Source organism: Mytilus trossulus, chromosome 7 (assembly GCF_036588685.1).
Source record: "Mytilus trossulus isolate FHL-02 chromosome 7, PNRI_Mtr1.1.1.hap1, whole genome shotgun sequence".
Lineage (NCBI taxonomy): Eukaryota > Metazoa > Mollusca > Bivalvia > Mytilida > Mytilidae > Mytilus > Mytilus trossulus.
Genome location: NC_086379.1, coordinates 37,203,303 through 37,226,017, shown reverse-complemented (window position 1 = coordinate 37,226,017; position 22,715 = coordinate 37,203,303). Strand labels below are relative to the sequence as shown.

At 31.0% G+C, this 22,715-nt stretch overlaps 1 protein-coding gene across 1 annotated transcript in view; it reads left to right on the top strand.

The window, feature by feature from the left end:
• LOC134725022 (serine/threonine-protein kinase SBK1-like) overlaps positions 1 to 22,715 on the top strand; it is a 67,758-nt gene that overhangs the window by 35,566 nt on the left and 9,477 nt on the right. Inside the window, exon 2 of the mRNA XM_063588505.1 lies at positions 15,756 to 15,881. The gene's annotated coding sequence lies outside the window, so the exon portion shown is untranslated. The remainder of the gene's footprint in view (positions 1 to 15,755; positions 15,882 to 22,715) is intronic.

Genomic DNA, 22,715 nt, shown 5'->3' with positions numbered 1-22,715 from the left:
ACTAATTGAAGTATAATAACGACACATTCTAATTGTTAAGGTAAGTCCTTCTTTTGGTAAAGCCCCTACTCAACTTAACACATCTTAGATATCTGAAGAAAGAAAAATTCTGAATCATAGTAAGTCATGAATAATTTAGTGTACTAACAATCACTGTAAATTGTAAGTTATTTTGTGAAACCAACTGTAGGATACATAAAGTGTAGGCCAGACGTCAATTTCGTCTAGAAACGACTCATTAAAGATACTCATTTCGAGAATCTTTGTCAAATCAAGCTTATGTTATCTATTCCTCGTGATGTAAATCCCTAGTATTTCGAAAAAAAAACGAAGTTTTGTTAACAGTTTAAACGCAGTAAGAATATTATTTGTAATGCTTTTTTTTTTATTGACTTTGTAGTCTCGAGTTTTCATCAGCCCAGTATTTAGGACAGGTTTTTAAAAAAGCAAAAACAGAAATCAAGGAAAGATCGTTTTGTACGTACTTAGTTTCCGATGATCGTGAACTTTAAAAGTTAAAATTTTAAATTAAAAGGGCAACATTGCATGACTTTGGTATAATAAACGAAGGCGGCATGTCGCAAAGTCAAAAGGTTTTCTTTAGTGATGTTAATTTCAGTTGATTGACTGCTGCAGAAAATAACTGTGATTATTGAAATAAATCCCAGAGAAAAGCAAATCTATTTTCAGATATAAATCCAAGTATTTTTGCCGTTGAATAGTATTATGCACCATCAGCAATACCATACAATTATACGTCTGATAATACAAATGAAGCTCTCATTCAATAATATGGTTATAAAATCTTTAGTACTTAATAAACCAAGCGATAAATTGTTTTCTTGGTACAATTAACATCCAAAGAGCAAGTTGTTTCTATGGAATAAAGTGCAATGAACATCAGTAAGCTCTCGGATATGAGCGAAATCGTTGAAATATATTGACAATCAAACCATACAATGATGACGACGAAAAAAAAGCGGGACCGCATTTTGAGGGTTTTGATGTGTATCTGAAAACAAAAGTTTTTCTTAAAATCACATTCTCTTGACGTATATATACTTCTATTTTTAGTCATGAATATTAAAAGTTTTGAATATCCTTGCCCATTTCAGCAAGAAATGTAGTTGATTACCTGTCATTGCATGTTGGGGACTAAATAGTCTAATACATACCGCAACATATTCGCAACCAATTGTTAATGAGTACTTGTGAATGCGTGGCAGCTATTATTACCACTATAAAATTACTTTCTGATTATGCAGAATAAAATGACTTATTTCGCTATAATGACATAACATAATCCACCGATGCTGTTTAAACGCAATACAGTATAATATGATTAATACTCACATTTATTAAGTTTGCAATTTATATTTGGATTGAATTGAAATAAAGATGTAATTTGTTTTCCTATTCTAATGATACGACTCTCTGGTTTTTTGTTTGGTTCTTGACGTTATGACACATACCGATTATTTCTATTAGTACGTACGTTTTACAAAGGAATTCGATTTCATAATTTAAATTATTCAAAAACGAAATAACAAAATAGTATTGAAAGGAAGAAGACAATTCCTTAATTAATGGTAAGATTAAAATCTTGCAAGCGACTAAATGTTTGTTTAGTTTTTCTGTATTTAATGTTTTGAATAGTACATACGATTACGTCTCCCTTTATTGTTTATGAAGTTGCTATTTTAAACCTTACATCAATTTCAGTAACCGCAATTGAGTGTTGGACGACATGATAATTGATCAAAAGGGTATATAACCCTTGACCTTGCTTTCAGAATCTCTGCAAGCATTCTGTGTAAGGTATTATTTTGTAATTCGATTTTCAAATTGTTTGGTATTTTTATTTCAGCGCTTTATAGCCCCGATTCTATTATATGTTCAATGTATTGTCTTGTTAATTATGATTTTGTCATGCATATGTACCTGTCTGTAATCAGTCCCCTTGCCAGAAATTGACGTATACAAGTATCATATTTAAAAAAGATAAATTTATTCAGCCGATTGCAATCTTATGGCAGCACTTTGATTGTAATCGTTAAATTCTTTCATAAGGTATATAAACTATATGCGCTTTACCACTGCACATACTGCAACTTTAGTAACCTTTCTGTTGTTTAAGATACTATGCTGATCTTAAGATAGTTTAAAGGTTTTTTAGTCGAAGTGTTGATGTCTCATTAAAATGATTTCTACATTTTTCATATAGAATCTTAAACAATGCTTATTTAAATTACTGTTTTAATTCCGGATATTGCACGTAAATCAGAATAAGAAAAGTGATACACTCCTTTAGTTTCAAATAATTTCCGGAGTTTTTATCACTGCAAATTACATACTGTCTTTTAACAATTAAATCATGCATTATTTCATTCCTAATGCGGCATTAGCACTCCCTTTAGTTTTTATTCCGGATATACAAGTTCTTCGGCGTTTGAATTAGATTTTGATTTACTTCGACAATCCTTGGGGGAAAAGCGTATGATTGCAGTAAAATTGGCACGTTTTGATGTCAGTAACTGTCGAAAATTTGATATGAGAATATTTCATGAACATGACGCTGCATTAAATTTAAGAAATATTTGAATCTCGTCTTCAACCTTAATTGTCAGCGATTTTTTGTCAAGATATTTAAAAATACTTGATCTGAAAAAAAGTTTAATCTGAAATGAAAACAGAGGATACATAAATGAATGAATGAATAAAAATATAAACCAAGGGCATCCATCATATACATGATCAAAATAATTTAAAATAGCATGCATTTTTAAGGTTAAGGATTGACCAATTATTTCTTGGAAAACAGATTAGAAACGCTTAATAACCCTTTTTTCATATTAGCTTGTTTTTTCTTTAGAAAAACATATTTTTATTGAAAATGTTTGAAACATGCATAGAAGGTGTCTTTTTTTCTCATTTATACTGTATTCTTTCGCGACTTGTCAACTCCAAGGGTTTAAGGACTTTACACAAGGATGTATATTAATTGTTAGTTATGGTATTACCTCTTTGGTATGGACAATATGTCTATGTTTGGTGTACGTTTGTTTTTGTTGACTTTAATATCCTTTCTACAAACGTCAATCATTTCCACGTCAATACGTCGTCGATTTGATAATTAAAATCAAATTTGTCATATTTTTTGGTTTATTCACGAAAATAACACAAACGGCATTTTTAAAAGGAGAAAACAATTATTTTGGAAAGCGTTGGTCCTATCTATAAAAGCGTCAATAAACACTCATTCAACCATTTAAAACTGTTATATATAAGACTTAATCTATTTGACAGGCATTTCATCCGATTATCTAACAATTGAAAATTGATTTGAATTTCTTTATTGTCTAATAACATTGTTGGTGATTTGATTAAGCATAAAAATAAATTTAAACACGAAATATCAAGTATTTTTGATGTTTTGAAGCGAAAACAGCAATAACATACATATTAGAAAAAAAGATCTAGTACTTGTGTTCTTAATTTTCATTTTCCGTGTCAATTTTCGCGAAAAAGATGCATTTTTATATTAGTTTCTTGTGTACAATTTGGAAATTAGTATGGCGTTCATTATCACTAAACTAGTATATATTTGTTTAGGGGCCAGCTGAAGGACGCCTCCGGGTGCGGGAATTTCTCGCTACATTGAAGACCTGTTGGTGACCTTCTGCTGTTGTTTTTTATTTGGTCGGGTTGTTGTCTCTTTGACACATTCCCCATTTCCATTCTCAATTTTATAAAGATTGCAATCTTATGAAGACATACGTAACTGACGACGTTTATTCTTCTTTAAACAAAATTTAGGACATCATTTGCATGATAGAAAATCTGTGACAGCGATGATTGTTTTGAGCGCAATATACTATGTGCTTTCTTCTTCGTTGAAGACCTACCAAAAGCGCGAATGTCACCATGTTTTGACTTGTCATGCGGAACATAACGTTTCAGACGTAGCTATTTGCGGACTGTTGTAGGTTATGTTTTCTTTGACTACTTGTTGTATATCTTTCTCCCAATATGGATATATGCTATGCGCTGTCATTACATTCCCTTTTTAATTTACGTAACAAATTATCCATGTTGTATAACTTAGGCCATTTTGCATACTTATCTCACCTTTATGTAGGCGTCAGTTATCAGTAAATTTATTCGATTTGTCTTCGTTGACCAGTAATACGTAATTATTCCCTATATATTGTATCAATAATTTATCACGCAGACACCCATCCTTTATCTATTTTGATCAATTTCCGCTTGATTTTTTTCACTCGTTCATTGTTTAAATCTAAAAGTTGTCAAATTTTATTGGATTCAAAATAATTCAGAATCTAAATATATGCTTTGAATATTTCCCCACAATTTATATATCTCCATATATGTCTTGTTCGTTGCAACTTCATTTGCCGATAAAGGCAATTGGATTTAAAATTGCATGCTAACAGTTTTTTGTCAAATTATCCATGAAGAACTAACTAAATGAATTGATTGATAAGGAATATTGGCCATACCACCTTCTTTAATGTAAGTGTATTCCATATTCTAACTTATACACTATTTGAATAAACATAGTGTTTTAACTGAGATTAACAGTTTGTCAGTTTGTTTTAGATTTATGAGTTTGACTGTCCCTTTGGTATCTTTCGTCCCTCTTTTACAACTAAGTAAATATTCGCAAGTAGTTTTATTACACAAGTACGTTTTTCGTCATTTGAGCAGACAATGTTTAAGGCAAAATTCTTATATTTGGACTAAAGGCAAATACGAACTTGACGAATACGTATATAGGATATTTTCATTAGACCCTTATTTGATTGTCGTTCTTGTTCAAAATATTGTCATGAAGCAAATATTAGATAAACAATTGGCAATCTATTTTGTAATGTCTGCGTATAGACTTACAGAGTCATTTCAGTACCTTCATTCAATTTTTACAACTTGCATTAGAGTTATACCCTTTATACATCTTTTCTGAATTGGAACATGTTATACACAGATAGGATGATACTTTACATTATATCATAATTTTCACGATAATTTTTTATTCACATTACCGTTCGAAGAAAAACAATTTTACATTATTTATGCATTTCAACAGAATCTGCTGTTGTAAGTATGGGATTTAACACGTTTTTCCTAGAGATAATTGATGTATTTACTCGGTCAACTATAGCACAAACTGAATAAAAAGAAAGTTAATATAAGTAAGTAGGAATGAAGGAAAAATGTCTTACGAACCAATCTTATCCAAGTATTTATGGCTATGGAAATAACTTAAGAATGTAAACAATTTTTTGAGATTATTGATATTTTATATGGCAGACTATGTTAATTGAAATATATAGAGCCAGCCAACCTTAGTCGGTCAACAAATGAAGAAAACTCTCTCGAGAATTCAAGAATATAGCCTTAAAGGTCCTTTTAATATGACATAAACGCATAAATAATCCTTTTACATCAACCATTGATTACAAATATATTTATAGTGCAAGCGTTCTGGCCATAAAAATTCATTTTTCCATTGTATTACATTAAAATGATTTGGTTTTATGGAAATGTTATATGTCACAAACAGTTTAGGAACACCGGTGCATTTTCTCTATATTATTAAGGGCAATAGAAAAACAGAAATCTGCGCTTACGCGTATTTCTTTCTTCTGTTTTTTAATTAAGCATACTACTATCTTTTTGTTGTATTTTATGATATGTCAAGGTCATAAAAGTAAGTAAAAAATAGATATCACAAAAAAATCATCAAAGAAGAAATCGAACTTAAAGGTAACAATAAGGCGTGCAATACAGCTTAGGCAGTGAATCGTCTACAAACTGTGTCAGTTTGCATCTGTTAACAACTGGCATCCAACCACAACTTTGTCAGCAGTGATAAAAACAATAAGTTTATCAGGAGAGTAGCATTTAGTATGAATTAGTTAAAGAACAATTTGAATCAAATGATAAAAATCCACGATTGATTTAAGGAGATTTTTTACAAAGCTAGTTTGTCGAATTCTACAGCAAAACAATTGCACAGAAAGTAGATAAACGATAACTGATTAACAAAAAACTAAACTTTATCTTAATGAATTAAGTCATATTAGATTGAGACAAATAAATATGTAAGCCAGAAGAAAACGTTTTACACAAACTGAAAAATAATGTTGTTTTGATCTATAATCACGATAATAAAAGGGAAAGAATAATTAAGATTTGCGATACTCTGGGCAATTCCGAAAAAAAACCACGTTTTAAACGAAAATATTATTTTCATCCAGTCTATCATACAAGTAAGATGTGCAATACACCGGACAATTAATAGCCATTGGAAAGCGTCTACTAACATAGTTTTGTGTTGTTTACCAATACTTATGCCTAATTTTAGCAAAAAGTACAACATGAGCACTGAAGCGAATAACATAACCTCATGGGACATTTCAAACCAATCAGCTAGAAATATTTTTACCATACAATATCGCAGTGTTTTGCATTATTGCCATTTGTAAGAAGATGTGTAGTGCATATTGGACTAAACATCTTAATTCAGAATCTGTCGAAAATTATTTTTACGAGTCATTTATTGAACATGTATTCGGCGGGTGAAACTGGTATTTATTTTGAAATTTCTACCAATTTCACATTTGCATAACAGAACGAAGGCGGTTGATTTATATGAAAGAATATGAATTCACATTTCTCAGATTCTTTGTATTTAATCTTCATTTGTGTATTCTAGAAAATTGATGATATTTTGACATTTTTAATATACTGTTGCATCTCATTCTCAAGACCAGTCAGAGTTTCTTTCAGAATCTATACTGGTATTGGCTGATTAGAATTTTATCTCTGAAGACTATCTCATATAATAATTGTATCAACCAAAAAGTTATTACTCTGTTTGGAAATTGATTACACATGGATCAGGTTGTCAACAAGTATACTTTAAATATATTTACTTTAAGTTAAAGACACTACTGAGCTTTTAAAAACTCTTTCAGTTGTTGTCAGTTTACATTAATACTGCATTTATGTTATTATTTATAACAACATGGTTGAGTGCCTTTACTGTACACATTTTTATTATGTTTTATGATATGTTATAGTGCCTAACAAGATTTTGTGAGGTAGACGAAATTGACTTTAAAACGATCGTTTTGACTTTTGATGTGCAGAAAAAGGCAGATCGGTCATGTTTTGACTTTATTTACTTACTTCTTAAGTTTGGGATTAATTGTTATCAACATATTTCAATGAGACTGTAAAATGCTTTTTTTTATTATGATAAATAATAATTTTACCTGCCGTAGTCGTGCGTAAAATATATTTTGGCATTTCTCTTACGAAAATGACTTGTTTAATGGAACAAAACGTATCTTTTGTAAACTTTCTCTTTAATCTTCACAATAGGCTTTTAAAAAATAACCTTTCAATTGTATATTCCGAAATTTTTTGTGAAAATAGAATAAGTGGCAATTCTTACCTTTCACACCTTAACTTTCATTGATAAAACATAATATTGACTCGTCCAGTGTCCAGTTTGAATGTCATTTTTGTTACCGTACACATTCATGCACGTTCTAATTAATCAATAGTCATGTATGAAAAGCATAAACAAGTTTGAAGGTAAACTAATAACAACTTAATCCAATCAAATTGCCTACGATTCAATAACAATGACCAGTCCACATCATAAAAATGTATAGGGGTAAACTGGGTAGGGAGAAAATGTCTATATTTAAGTTCATTATTTTGTCATAACGAATAAAAATTTGTTAACCAATAGATTTGTTATAATTTCATAAACATGTCGTTATGTATTGGTATAGTTTTTGGATCTTGCATTAGCGTTTTTAAGGCCGTAGAAAGTTTGGCCTTCAAAAGTCAACATAAACATTGACTTTATACAGAAAATTCGCCTTTTTAAAACATTGAATGTTTCTAAAATAATACGCGACAATAAAGAAAAATCATTTCTTAAAACACTGCAAAACAAATAATTCTGATTGATGCAGTGGTATTGTCATAAATTGCACTGGACTGAACAGTGGTACAGCAAACGTCGAAATCCCTCACACAATGTTATCACACACTATAGCTATATCATTCCACCAATAGAGAAGAAAAACGGAGTGTAATAGAATTATACAAAGTATATAGTGTAACCTTGCCTCAGGTTTCAATTTAGAAGTTAATGATAATGGCAGATCATTGTGGTTTTAATTGATTTAAAGTTTGAACCCGGGGAAACGTTGAGGTGTAAGATTTATATATATATTTCGCGTTGACTTTTATATTAATTGTGGGTTGTTCATGTAACGGGGGATGTCGCATTATCGTGTACATTTTATTTCCTCTCTCTCTCTCTCTCTCTCTCTCTCTCTCTCTCTCTCTCTGAATTAATAACTTGCGTTTTACACACACATGTCGATTTGGACGTGACTAACGCTTTTTATTACAAATTGTATGACCCCCTTACTTGCGTACTGGTACAGTATTCACTGGTGTAGTTGTTGTTTCAGAATAGAAACTCTCTCTTTCTCTCCCTAAACTATATACATGATGTGCATTTGTTAGTATGAGATTCAGCACAATTTTATTTATTGAAGTGTTAACCTAACCAAGTATTTCACACACTGAATAAAAACAGCGTGTTCTATAAAGTGTAAATAAGGGATAAAATTCTAACAGACCAATCATATTCAAGTATTTGTGAATATCGAAATAACATAACAAATATTTTTATATATATTGCTATTTTATATGTCAAAGTCTGTTGTATATTAAATTTCAGTCAAAAGTCAGACAAACTTATTCGGTCAACAAATGAAGAAAATTCCCTAGTGACTTTGTGAATATAGCCTAAAATGTCTATTGATATGATACGCATTAATATTCGTTTTATATTAACCACTTTGTTAACGGAAAATAACAAATATATTTCTTGTCGAAGCGTACAGGTCACATTGATTAGTTTCTCAATTCTTTAAAATTAAGATAATTCGATTATCTATAACGGTAGATGTTACAGTTTTAGGAACACCGCTTAAGGTTTTCATTTTTTACCAAGCACCACAGAGAACACCAATTTACGTTTTAGAAACTTCTTCCAACTTATGTCTTCATTTTATTTAAAAATTACGTCTGCCTGAAATCATCTGTGATACGGTTGTTCTATATCGATCAACCAACTCGGGTTGGCGTCCGTAAAATTTACGAAGGGATAATTTCAATTGCATCATTTGAAACTCTTGGTTTAATAGCTTCATGGCGCGCTGTTATAAATACTGTACAAAAATTATAGTAAAAACGAAAAGCATATTTTAGTTCAGATCTTCAGTCATCAAATAATGCGTTTTTAATGAAACATTTTCGGGAAATTGTATAGGGTAAGAAGAAAGCTATGTTGTGTTTTATGATTTTATAAGTCCTGAAAATTGAGCAAAAACACATTTATCAATAAATTTTATAAAAAATAACGATTACAAATAAAGTGCAGCAATCCGACGTACACTATACCTACGGAAGTCAGTCTTCTATAGACTTAGTCAATCTGCATCTGACTAGAACTGACACCAGAATATTATTTCGTCAGAAGTGATGAAAGCAATAAGAAGATCAAAATATAACATTCAGTATGAAGTAGTTAAAGAACGATTAGGATCAAAAGACTGAAATTTACGATTAAGTAGGAGGACATTACTGCAGTGTTAGTTTTACGAAACTATATAGCGTTATAATTGCTGCAAATAAACTAGGAATACCACAACTGATGAAGAACAAAAATACGGATATTGGAAACTACTCTTAAAATTGAGAGGTGTATCAATTAGGACAAATACAAAACACAACTGTTCAAACGTTTTTACGAATATGTTTTTTTTCCCAAGTCAATAACAAGGAAAAAGAGAAAAAATAAGATTAAAATACTAAGGACAACAGACAGCTGTTATGAAACGTCCCACTGACATATATTTTTGTTGTTTACTAATCTATTATGGTTAAATATAGCAAAAAGTACAACATTAGCATTGAAGCGAATAACAGAGACTCACGAGACATTTCAAGCCAATTAACTAGAAATGTTTTCCCCATACAATATCATAGTTTGTTGCTTATTGACATTTGTAAGGAGATTGTTTCTTTATATTGGGCCAAACATCTAATGTCAGAATATGTCAAAAATTAATTTAACGAGTCATTTACTGAACATGTTTTCGGCAGACAGAACTTGTATTTCTATTGATATTTATACCAATTTGACATTTTCATCTCAGAACGAGGGCGGATGATTTATAAGAAATGGTATAAAATGACATATCTGGGATTTTCTATATTTAATCTTGACTTGTATAATCTAAACGGATTTACGAGATTTGTACGAGATTTGTACATTGGTAATCTACTGTTACAACTCATTCATTAGATAACTTAATTGCAGAAGTTATATATAGTTGTCCGTCTATAGCTACATGTAACGTTATGTAAAGATTATCTTTTTTACTAGTTGGGTTCAACTTTTCTCTCAATTGATTTGTGACTTATAACACTGGTATGCTGCTGTTACCTTTATTTTACAAAACATTTCTTAATTTGTTTATTAATAGATATTAACAAATGAAACAGGAGTTCACAGTTTTCAACAAGTTTTTGTTAGAATTTACAATTTACATCACTGGCGCTTGGGTGCTGGATTGTTTTTTTTCTATTGTTTTGCACTGAATATTAAATTTTCTGTTTTTATACCACATACTGCACATCATTAGTATTGTTCAGTAGGTGGTATAAAACCAGATATTTCATTATTCAGTTCAAAACTATAAAAGAATAAAGTAATCAAATCCTGTACTTGAGCGTCTGTGCATGTTAACAGATAGGTATTAATATCTGTTTGATAAAGTCGTGGTTTTTATCATTTGACAAAAGTACGACGATACAAACTTTGATGTATGCTGTTCACACAATTAATGTCGAATTGTCATTTTAACAGTGTCAGTAAACTCTTTTGCAAGCTTAAGGGAACGAAGACGGAAAACATCACTTTACAATTCGAACGGTGGCTACAATACCCATCAATATGTATTCAATGTCCACTTCTATTCCTGGTTGGTACAGGGGGCTTTGTGGCCGAATAGCGTGATAATAATGGAGTACAATATCTCCTGTAGCACAAATTGGTTTATTTTTACAACTAATGTTGTTATGTCGAAACCTGACAGGTGTTTTCTGCTCCAAACTTAAACGACTAGAATTGTTTGGTTTTCCTAGCTGTCGAAGGTCGATAATTCCTACGGCTACAAAGGCTTCCTCCTTAAACAAAATAGAACCCTGACCACCACAATACAGCAAATAGTGCTGAAAAAGGCGTTAATCAATAATCAATTATCAATTAACCTGATCGGTGAAAGAGTTTATGAGGCGGATCTGGTGCATCTTTTTTGTCAGCTGTCTAAAAGATACACACACAACTTTGCTTTGATTTTATGAGTACTCTTAAATTCAAAAGTCTTAAATTATTGTTAAAGTTTTAAATGTTTTGTTTAATTAACCAAGTAGCGTTGTAAATGATTAATATATACTTGTAATTTAAGCTTAATATTTTAAAATAGATCTAATGCTGTTGGTGCATGAAGGCAATTGCTGTCGGTATTTCCATATGATTTAAAAAAAAGTAGAATTCGGTTAATTCGATTGATTAAAAACGAATGCAGATTTATTTAATAACATTTGTTCTTAATCAACTAAACATAATATAATCTTCTAAGAGGATATTGTTCCAATTTATTTCATATCTTTTTATACGTTAAACATATCAGTGTTGCCTAAAATCTCTCTATATATATGTAACAATGACGATATTTTTTCCCCATTTATTTGGGGCTCTGTGGCAGATTAGTTTCATTAGCATGTAGTATTAAATCACTTCTAACACAAGATGTCTATAGTCATCCCAAATGTAGTGATTTCCAACCCCGCACAGACTTTCTACTATACAAACTTAATCGGCTGTAGGATTGTTAGTTTTCCTGTCGAAGGTTTGTGATTCTCTACGGTAACACTAGCTTCCTCTACCACCACAAGAAATAAACTCAATGATTTAGCCAAGAGTGCTAAAAGTGACGAAAATCACCAACAATCATGCTTCAAAATAGATTTTGTGGTATACTAAATCAATTGCTGTCAGTGTTTTCATAAGATTTGCACGACGTAGAATTCGGTTAATTTGATTGATTAAAAACGAATACAAGTTTATTTAGTAACATATGTTCTTGATCAACTGAACATGATATAATCCTCTAAGAAGGTATTGTTCCAATTTACTTCATATATTTTTATAATAAGTTGAATTGAAATCAGCGTTGACTAAAAGCTATATAGATTTGCATAAATTTGCGTTTCGTACATTTCACACGTGATAATTGTTGTCTTGTTAGATGGCTGTATTACATACAGCTGTCCAATCTCATTCCGTGTTTTAAAAGTTTCATAAAAGTTTATGGTCACAATTTCTATTATTTTTTTTATTTCTAAACATGACTTGCACAAACTGGTCTATAATCAACGCTAATGTAATAACTTCGAATCCTGAACGTGCCAGGTGCGTTCTATTCCATATTAATCGACTATAGGAGTGTTAGTTTTCCTGTTGAAGGTCGACGATTACCTACGGCCACCATGGCTTCCTCTACAAAAACAAATCTGACCGCCAGGATAAAGCCAATAGTGTTGAGAGAGATGGTAATCATCAACAATCAATCAAGAAACCCAGATCGGTAAAAGAATTATTGAGGCGCTTCCGGTACTGCTTCAAAATAAGCTATTTCAAATGTTCAAAAGTTTGTTTTGATTTTTTTAGCATTCTTTTTAAGTCTTTAACTTTTTTAAAAGATTGGAATGTTTTAGTTCACTAAACATTTAGCGTGCGTATGATTTATCTACACTTGTACTCTAAGCTTATATGCTGCAAAAATGATATTTTGATGAACGATAGCAATTGCTGTCAGTATTTTAATATAATTTGTACGAAGTAGAACTATGTTAATTTGATAGATTAAAAACGTAAACAAGTTTATTGAATAACACATGGTCTTGATCATCTAAACATGATAAAATCCCCTAATAAGTTAAAAAAAATCAGCATTGCCTAAAATCTATATAGATTTGCAAAAATAAATGCATAGTGTACATGTCATACGTGTTATTTGTAATTCAGGCCACCGTCTCATCGGTTTATGTCATAAAGACGATAAATGTTTTTCCTCCATTAATTTGACCCAGTTAAATCTCAATCGTATAGAATTTACGTAACACGTTGTGTTTCTTATACATGTCCTCTCTTTTGGAACTTAACTGTATTTATTTCATATCGGTTAAGAATATCTTCTTTTATTGGATAAAAAGGGGCCACATGACATTCATTATTCTTTAGTAATAAATTCAATCGGCCATTAACAGAACAAAACGGACCAGAAAACCGGTCATTAACAAACTTTTACATGATAATGACCGGTGGGGCGTGGTTTCCGTCTGATAATGACAGCTGGGGCGTGGTTTCCGTCTGATAATGACCACTGGGGCGTGGTTTCCGTCTGATAATGATCGTTGGAGCGTGATTTCTCTGTTAATGACCGGTAAGGCATGGTTTTTTTTTTTAGAAGAGAGATATCTCTTTAATAAAACATTTTCCTTTTTTTAATATTATATTTAAGTTTTTGAATTATTTATTATATTTTTCGTTAATTATAAAATTTAGAAAACTTGATGAAGTATTTATAAACTAAAAATTGCACTAAAATAAATGGCAGTTTTACTACGACTGGTCTTCACTCTTTGTCATAAAAATAATTACAACTAAGCGAGTTTGCTTTAGGCATTTTGAAATTATGCGAATTTTCCAAAACATGGTTTCTCAATGAAATAAACATGATATTAGTTCTTGAAAAACTTGTCATTATCGTGATACATGGACTGCCCGTAGGAAAGTGGTATTGACTGCGACAGCAATAATGACCTCGCCTTCGGCTCAGTCATTATTACTATCTTAGTCAATACCACTGTCCTGTGGGCAGTCAATATATCACGATAATGACCAGTTTTTCAAGAACTATTATATAAACAGTGTGACTATGTCTTGTTAGCCGGCTGGCAAAATACAGACATCTTTCAAATATCATTTTAGTTAAAGAAGTTTGGTGAAAGTTTAGACGACAAATTTTCTATAAAATATCTTATATTCGAAGTTCAACACATTCTAGAGATAGGACAAATACCATCATGGCATAAAAAAAAACCGGAAAAGAGAATAACAGAAATAGAGAAAACAAGATAAAACAAATTGATACCCTCTAAAACCCGTGGGCGAAGCATAAAAATAATTTCATGTAAATTTAATGCCTCGAGTTATTTTCCGCTTTAATAAATCAATTCAAAATACCGTAATGATTTATTCCAACGCTCAATTTCTACTCTTCAAAATAGAACCGACAAAACAATGTTCGTGATTATTTTATGTATTTTTTGAATAGATAATGACGGAAAATACGTAGGCATCTAATAATTTCAAATTAGCAGCATTATGAATGAATTATATCACTCATTATTCTAAAGTAGCAACGCTCAAGAGACATGTTTTATGAATGTGTTGTAATAGTATAGCAACTCCATTACATAATGAGGTTTTGAGTGGAATACGTTTTATAAAAAGTATGTTAATTAATATCTTAAAGGAAGAATATATTTTAAAAACTCTTATTGTCAGAGTTTTCCAAATGAAGCTGCTACATGTAATAATTGATGACTCTTTTTCATTTGAACTTCGATCTATGAGTTATATTGTTATTCCTCTGATATTTTTGTGTTGGTCTTTATGTCTTCAAATGCAATATGTTATTTATTGGTACTACTATCAGAGCAGGAACTGTTCACTCTAAGGATTTGGTTGCGTTTGAATTTCCTAATCGACAGTTTTCTATGTAGATTTGACTGTCGTCCTTTTGCCATGGTGTTATCAGTCATAATTAAACTTATTATTTTGATAACTCTCAAAGTTTGATATCTTCTTAATTCGAATGTGTTGAATTTTTATGAAGAAAGGCGAAAGGATACCAAAGGGAAATTCAAATTCATAAGTCGAAATTTTACTAATATCGCCACGGCTCTAAAATAAAAAACCGACAAATTAACAACAGTACTGTACACAAAAAACATCATAGAAAACATAAGACAGAGCAAAACGAATCCCGCCAAAAAGTTGGGATGACCCTTCGGAAGGGTAAACGGACATAATACACTATTACTTTATGCCCACAAAAAACCATTAAAATGTTATGGGGTTTCTTCTGTCTCTGTCTTACTTTCTCGCTGTTTGTCGATGAAATAAAACAGTGTTTAACAGATGATAAAACACAATATATGGCAAATTCTTTGAAGAAAAATATGGATCTTGTTCAAGAGAAATAGGCTGTTATATGAAATAATAGGCATAATTCAGGAGCCTGTTATTCAGTGTTTGTCGTTTGTTTATGTGTTACATTTGTCATATAGGGCCTTTTATAGCTGATTATGCGGTATGGGCTTTGCTCATTGTTGAAGGCCGTACGGTGACCTATTCTTGTTAATGTCTGTGTCATTTTGGTCTCTTGTGGACAGTTATCTCATTGGCAATCATACCACATCTTCTTTTTTATATAAACATGTGATCATGGTGAACATCCGAATAATACTGTTCTTAAAGACTCGTATAATTTTTTCTTCAGATGTACGTATTTTCTGTGAGAATTTGATCGAATAATGCTGTTTTTAAAGAAAGAGACTACAAAAGAACGTTAAACCATTCGAAAGACTATATACAGCCATAGTATAACCTCAAGTAGTAATATATGGTAAGTAATTTACTTCCAACTTAAAGTACAAAAAATGTACCATTAAATAACGTACGCTTGATATTAAATGTTCAGGGGAATGCAATCAAATACCTTCCCTTCATGAAATAGACAATACAGGTTGACAGCTTTATGTCATCTGGTTGCAATTGTTCGTGTTGTCGGTTTGCTGTCTAGTTGGAGTATCTTTAAATTTTATTCTCATTTTTTTTTATCATCAATTATTATTTTCTGCTTTATTCCTACTGATAAACAAGTAATAAATCAAAAATAGATGATTAATATCATAAATAATTACATGTGTTACAATTACAATTAGCTGGAGCTTTAATGATTCACATAAATGCTGTTTTCATTTAGACGTATTTCAAAACTATACAATAAAGAACATGAGAACAGATATATTGGAAAATGAATGCACAAGCATGAATTATATTGATATTGAAATTAGATGTGCTATATTTGCCGAAGAAAATTAAAAAAGAGAGAGTTAAAAAGACTACGCGTACGGAGCGATATAGTGCAAAAAATGCGTAAAAACTTGAAACGATTCAATTCTACACATACAAATCACCAAAAATAAAAACTGGTTAGGTATTTTGGAAGGGTCCAGCACGCGTCAATTGCAAATTACCGTCGTCATATAATTCAGTTTTGTAAACATCTACTATTTTGTTACAATAACAAAAATGACAAAAATATAAAAGTGCTGATTGTTGACTATAAACGGAAAGAGACTTCACGTCTGCATGCTGGTTACCTCGAACTTCCCACCAGTATTATTGATATGACGTAAATCTAATTATCTTTGTGGTTAAAATCGTGATAGGCACCTGATTATGTCGATAGTTGATTGGAACTTATATATTTTTGAATTATCTGCACCTGATTGGTATAATATTTGTTTTGATTTGACATATTTTTGGATACTCATACTCACAAATAGGCAAACAGGATTATCAAGATGTCCACTACATAAACAACTTGGGGGAAAGGGGAGGGAGTCGAGCACTTTTCAAAGCTTGGATACCTTTAATTCTTTATCTATTGCTGTTTCCATCAAGCATAGTTACAAATTGTTCATGCTCACAATAGAGAATAAATGACTACATAAAAAGATGAACAGGAATTATTACTAAAATTTGACAGTATAAAGGTAACATTTACCACCAACATATACATGTTGTGTAAAGCAAAGACGAGTCTGTATCAACAACATGAAGGTATATTGGGTAGGGACAGGTATATGTAGAAGGATTTACACCTTTTGTTTTATGAATTTGTTTCAATCTTGGTTACATTTTCGGAAAATTAACGAAATCTGGCGGAATCTTTTTAAGTCTAAACTAGATGGGAAAAGAAACGTGCGGCTTTAAACAAAGCTTTAAATGTGGCTTGGGTGTCTTCCTGCATCTTGGATTTTGAAGAAACAGATATTTTTGGTCTAGATATTTGATTAAAGGTGCAAAATTTGAGAGTTTTATGTAATATATGTAGGAGACTGTTGATATTAATATAGAAAATTGTGTGTTTTATCACCTTAGTCGTATTTGACACATTTTTTTTAAATTGGGGGTCCTCAATGCTCTTCAACTTGCATTTGTTTGGCTTTTTAACTGTTTTGATCTGAGCGTCGCTGATGAGTCTTATGTAGACGAAACGCGCGTCTCACGTATTAAATCATAATCCTGGTACCTTTGATAACTATTTACACCACTGGGTCGATGCCACTGCTGGCGGACGTTTCTACCCCGAGGGTATCGCCAGCCCAGTAGTCAGCATTTCGGTTTTGACATAAATATCAATTATATGGTCATTTTTATAAATTTCGAGTTTTTAAAAACTTGGATTTTTTCGAAAAACAAAGGACTCTTTACACCCAGGAGTAGATTACCTTAGCCGTATTTGGCACAACTTTTTTGGGTCCTCAATGCTCTTCAACTTAGTATGTGTTTGTCTTTAACTGTTTTGATATGAGAGTCACTGATGAGTCTTTTGTAGACGAAACGCGCGTCTGGCGTATTAAATCGTAATCTTGTTTGCGTTTGAAAAGATTTTTTTCAACTTTACCAAATAAGGGGAGATAACTCAAATAAAGTGACTTTTATAATATAAAGTGTTATGAATTTGCCCATTTTAATATGTTGCAAGAAAACAAGTTCGGTGACACATTTTTGTCTTTTTCCTTATCTGAAAGCATGTTATAAGAGAAAGCTTCTCACATTTTATCTTAAAATTCTGATAAAACGTTTTCCTTTTATCACACAAAATTTGATTATCCATCCATGCAAAATCTATACAAAATCTGACAATTTAACACAATCTGTAGCGTGAAATAAAATCCGGTGACCAATATTTTTTAATATATTTTTGAAAAAAGGATGATACAAAAATCATTTTGACAATTTATCAAAAAATTCTATGAGTTTTAATAAAGACTCCCTAGCCACCTTAACAAAACTACCCGTAATATCAAAATATTTAAAGTCTTAGCACATTTATGCTCTTAAATAAATATTGGTGTTTCAATGTAAATCACATGTTTCTCGAATATTTTATTATGCAAATAATATATAATTTTGTTTTTGGTCCTTTTACTGTATTTGGCCACTATTCTCTATTGGGAATTTTGGATCATCAATGCTCTTTAACTTTGTACTTGTTTGGCTTTATAAATATTTTGATATGAGCGTCACTGATGAGTATTATGAAGACGAAACGCGCGTCTTGCGTACTAAATTATAATCCTGGTACCTCGGTAACTACTTTAAACCCAACCCAACCCCTTGTGTTTGTCTGATGTTTGTGTCTATTGTTTTCGATTATAATTGTTTAAAGAATTATTTTAGAAATTAACATAACATTTGATAACATAACAATGAACATTGGTTTTCGATGTTCGCTATGTTATTATAATGAGATTATACGGAGTTTGTGTTTTTTTTTACATGTAATGCTTGTTTTTAGTTATCTCTCTGTCTGTTTTTGTTTCTGCTTGTTGTTAGACTGTTAGATATGCTTAAAGGCTTCAACTTATTGTTATCTTAAAAAATCTGTTTTTCCTGTGATCACAACAAAACTTAATTTTTAAGAAATACGACCTGTTACTAATGTATTTCGTAAAACCTTGTAACGGTTAATACGATTATGTTGATTTTTCTTGTATTTATTTATTAGCTGTGTAAACCACACACAGTACAATACACATTCGCAGAAATCCGTCCTTCACCTCAAATAAAAAAAAAAAGAAAATTTGCAATTGATTTCAATTAGATATAAATGCAACTTTTAGAATCTATCAATACACATCATGATCAGAAAACGATAAATAGAGTCTCGAGATAAAGTTAATATAATTCCGTTGGTGCCATGCAACGTGTCTGGAATACTATAATTTTCAAAACTATAGTTATATATCTATGTTATCAAAGCCACTATTAAGATTTGTTCGTCGATTTATTACATTTGTCTACATATATTCCACTGAGTTATAGTATAAGGTATAAAAATACAAGCATTAAGCTAGAATACTATTATTAAAAACAGCATTTTTTGGTAACATCATCCGAAGTTGCAAATGTCAACCACTGAGAACATGCTTAATTGATTTGGCTGATTTTTATTATTTTCCAATGGTTAGTGGCAAATATTTCATGATACACATTCTGGAATCTAGTTCACTAAATATGATTCTACAAAGTACATTAACTCTTAATTTTGTTTTCTTTTGCCCAAAAATCGATCTTACTGTTTACATACGAATAGTGATATTTTGAGAAATGTCAGATTAATATATCAAGGCAGGTGTCCGATACATTTAGTCTAAATGAGTCAGATTGTATTAATCACATCAGCCAAAGTGTGTCTGTGTAAGAGGTCTATGAAATGTTCCATTATTTAACATTGGCATTTCCTCTTTATGTTGGTTATATTGTTAATTGCACTTTTGGTCTTCTTAAGATTTATAGACGTACATTTATGCATAGTTGAATTGTTAAAATTCGAAACAAATTATACACAAAAATGTAGACCAATACTTGTTTAAGGAGGCTCGTGGGTACAAAAATTTCAGCAAAAAATTAAACCTTTATTTTTTTATTTAAAATTTATTTATTACACTACTAGTTATTACTTTATGATAAAGTACAAAAATCAACCAAAGAGATCGATTGAGTTTGGCCCCAGATAACTTTTAAAATGTTTATATCATTGAAAAAGCTCCAAATTATCTCCCTTTGGTGCAAAAATGCCATTTTTTGGCATTAAATTTTAAATATCTTTTTTAACTAATCGGTGACCTATATTGTTTATTATTGTTTTCAAATAAGCTATACATAAACTAAATAATAGTAAAATTTAAGCGATTTCTGTGATTAGGTTATTTTTTTATTTCGATATTACCTCAATTTCGCCTATCAGTTCAACAGAAAAAAGGGACATTAACAAAAATGTATGCTTCCCCCGGATGGTATTTTAGTGTTTTCGTGTTATTTTTTTTATAAATTTTACGGGGTAAACGCGTTTAAAGAATTATTTAGAAAAAAAAACCCAATTATACCAAATTATGACCGACAACACTATGGCAAAACAAAGAGACAATACATACTTCACTTTTTTTATTATAACTAAACACAAAATATCGCAATTCCTAACAAAAAGCGGCAAACCCTTGCACGGGAAAGATAACCAGTTCCTGGTCCATGCAGTAAGAGATTAATAAAAAATATTACCATGTGTATATGTGTCAATAATCGGTGTGTCGAAACAAAATTTAAATGCATACAAACTATAAAAATGTAATCAAAAACAAATATGCACAATAATTTCAAGACAATATTCTTGGCCATATTTAAACAAGAAATATTATTAAAGGAAATGCAAACTTGCGCCTACATCAATAAATCATTCTTCAAATTGGTTCACCAAATGCGGAGGTGTCTATCTGAAATCTTATTGAAACCAAATTTCCTTACAGAGAAATTGTGTCAAGGGTGAATTTACTTCTTTGAAAAGGGCAAGATCTGAATAAAATCAATCTTTGAACAACACTAACCCATAACATAGAAAGATTGGATAATTAATTCTGTCTGTCGTACAATGATGGTCGTAATGTCACTCAGACTACAAGATAAATAACCCACTGAACATTTGATTCTCTCTAGATTTTTCATATATTTCCCTTTTTACTCAAAAACACAATCTGAAATATTATTGAAACCAAATTTTTGTCTTGAAAAAGAATAAGTATTTTAAAAGAATTTTATCGGGCAAATATTCAAAAACAGAAGCAAACATCAGTAAGTTGAGAAATCAGAGATCTAACGTATATCTTTTGTATGCAAACATGGCGATGAAAAAATTTAGACTAGTCATGTCGGTTCTATTGCTGACAAGTATAAGTTACTATGGAGATATACATCTTGATAAAGGTCCTTTGTGTTGGCATGAAATATTATTATTTTGTTTATTTTCTTTAAATTCACTATCTATAAATTGTTGAATTATTCGAAACGCTATGTTTTTTCTACCCGCTGGGAATATATTGTCAGTGTTAATCGTTTTTTGTACAACTTTTCGGAATTTTCGGTTCTTAATGCTCTTCAACTTTATATTTGATCAACTGTTTAGATTCTATCGCCTCTAAAGAGTGTTGAAAAAAAAACCTCGTCTGGCATACAAAATTATAAGACTGGTATAATTAATGCGTTTTTTAAGTGATTAGATAGCCTGAAATTCAGTGGTTGTCGTTTGTTGCTGTATAGCGTATTGGTTTTTCGTTTATTGAGTTGTATCTAAATTATACATTTATTTTTCTCGTTTGAATTGTTTATATTTGTCATTTCGGGGCTTTTATAGCCTACTATGCGGAATGCTTTTTTTTCAATGACATACGGTGAAATATAGAAGAACATGTAACTTCTACAACATTTGGTTTTAAAACGATCAACATTTCGTTTAATCTTAACAAATAGGCACATAAGTTATATTTTCAAAATCAGCTTCTTCCGTTTAAAATGAATAATATAACAACATTATATCATTTTTCACTTTAGACTTCTTGTATTTAGAATTTGGTTGAAGATAAGAAACAAAAATATCCGAAGCATCAATAATGCTGATCTTTATTTCAACACTTTTTCTTAGAAATCGTAAGATATGTCAAACCTGTTGAAAAGTGTTGGCAACATATTAAATTAGCTATCAAAGGAAAGAAAATATCTTCTTTTAAATATTTCAATTTAATGCATGGTTTCATCGTACGGTGTGGTTGCAGTTAGAATTTGTCCACGTGCCTGTAGTGTCTGCCTTATATTATTATGATTTAGTTCATTGTTGAAGGCCGTTCGGAAACCTATAGTTGTTAGCTTCTATGTCATTTGATCTCTTGTGATTGGTTGTTTTATTGGCATCATGCCACATCAGTTCTTTTTTTATCTATGAGTTTGAATATATCTGTGGTATCTTTCGTCCCCCTCTTTTCTTAAATTTAAATTGTACCATTTAAACCCGCCTTTTCTTGATAACTTTGATATACTGCTATATACATTTTGTACCACCTACACTCAGTGTAAAAATTGGATTAACAAGCTTACAAATTTATAGTCGAGCCCCCGCAAGTCTTAAACCTATGTAACAAGATCTCTACATTAAATGATTTAAACTGTCTGAAAACACAATAACAAAATAACATGTTAGACTTCCAGCGTCGAGATTAATGATACCAAACACAGTAGATTGGCCTTACATTTTCATAAGCTAGAGCGCTGGACTCTAAACAGTCGGTATTGCATATAGAAATTAAGCCACACTTGGAGACACTTTGAAGACGGACTA